Here is a 1,019-nt window from a genome sequence, read left to right on the forward strand (position 1 = left end):
TCCCCCTCCTCCTCCTCCTCCTCCTCCTTCCTCTTCTGTTTTCTCTCTTTTTCTCATGTTGGGCCATCGCGATTCTATTGAAGCTGGTAAATGCGGCGGCCGACACCAGCTCTGAGATGCAGACAAGCGGGGGGCAGGGGGGGGCTCCCTCACGCCACGGATTGTGTTATGTTCTTGCCACGCGGGCTCGTTTATAATTGCCTTGTTGCAAAATTGATCCAGAGGAATCTTACAACTTGCAAACAACGCCGCGCGCGCGGAGGGGAGCAGGTGGAGCGGACGGAGCGTGGAGGGGGGGCGCCTGGAGAATTGCTGGAAGCAGACCCGAGCCTCCCCCCGCCACACCCAGTTCCACTCCGCGCAAAGGGCCGAGGCTGGGCTGGCCGCCTCGCTCTGAGGTTCACACTTCAGAAGTCGTGTCCACGCCTTTTTGTTGTTGTTAATCCTCACCCTGGGGTATTTTTCCATTGATTTTCTTTTTCTCTTTTTCTTTATTATTATTTTTTTTATTGCTTTCAGAGAGGAAGGGAGAGGGAGAGAGAGATAGAAACATCAATGATGAGAGAGAATCACGGATCGGCTGCCTCCTGCACACCCCCTACTGGGGATCGAGCCCACAACCCGGGCATGTGCCCCTTGACCTGAATCGAACCCAGGACCCTTCCGTCCGCAGGCTGACGCTCTATCCATTGAGCCACACCAACCAGGGCTTCCGTTGATTTTTTTTTTTTAGAGAGAGATTGGAAGGGAGAGGGAGAGACGGAGAGAGAGGAATTCGGATGTGAAAGGGACACATCCATCGGTTACCCCGCAACCCAGGTACGTGCCCTGGACCGGAATCGAACCCGGGACCCTTCAGTCCGCAGGCCGACGCTCTGGCCACTGAGCCACACCAGCCAGGGCCGCCCTTGTGTCCACTCTTAGAGGGAGCGAGTGAGCATCATCCACGCAGGCCAGCAGGCATCCATCCGCGAGGAAGCACGGCCCGCCCTCGACTGTTTCACCAGAAACCCACGGTG

This window comes from Myotis brandtii, unplaced genomic scaffold (assembly GCF_000412655.1).
Source record: "Myotis brandtii unplaced genomic scaffold, ASM41265v1 scaffold4517, whole genome shotgun sequence".
NCBI lineage: Eukaryota > Metazoa > Chordata > Mammalia > Chiroptera > Vespertilionidae > Myotis > Myotis brandtii.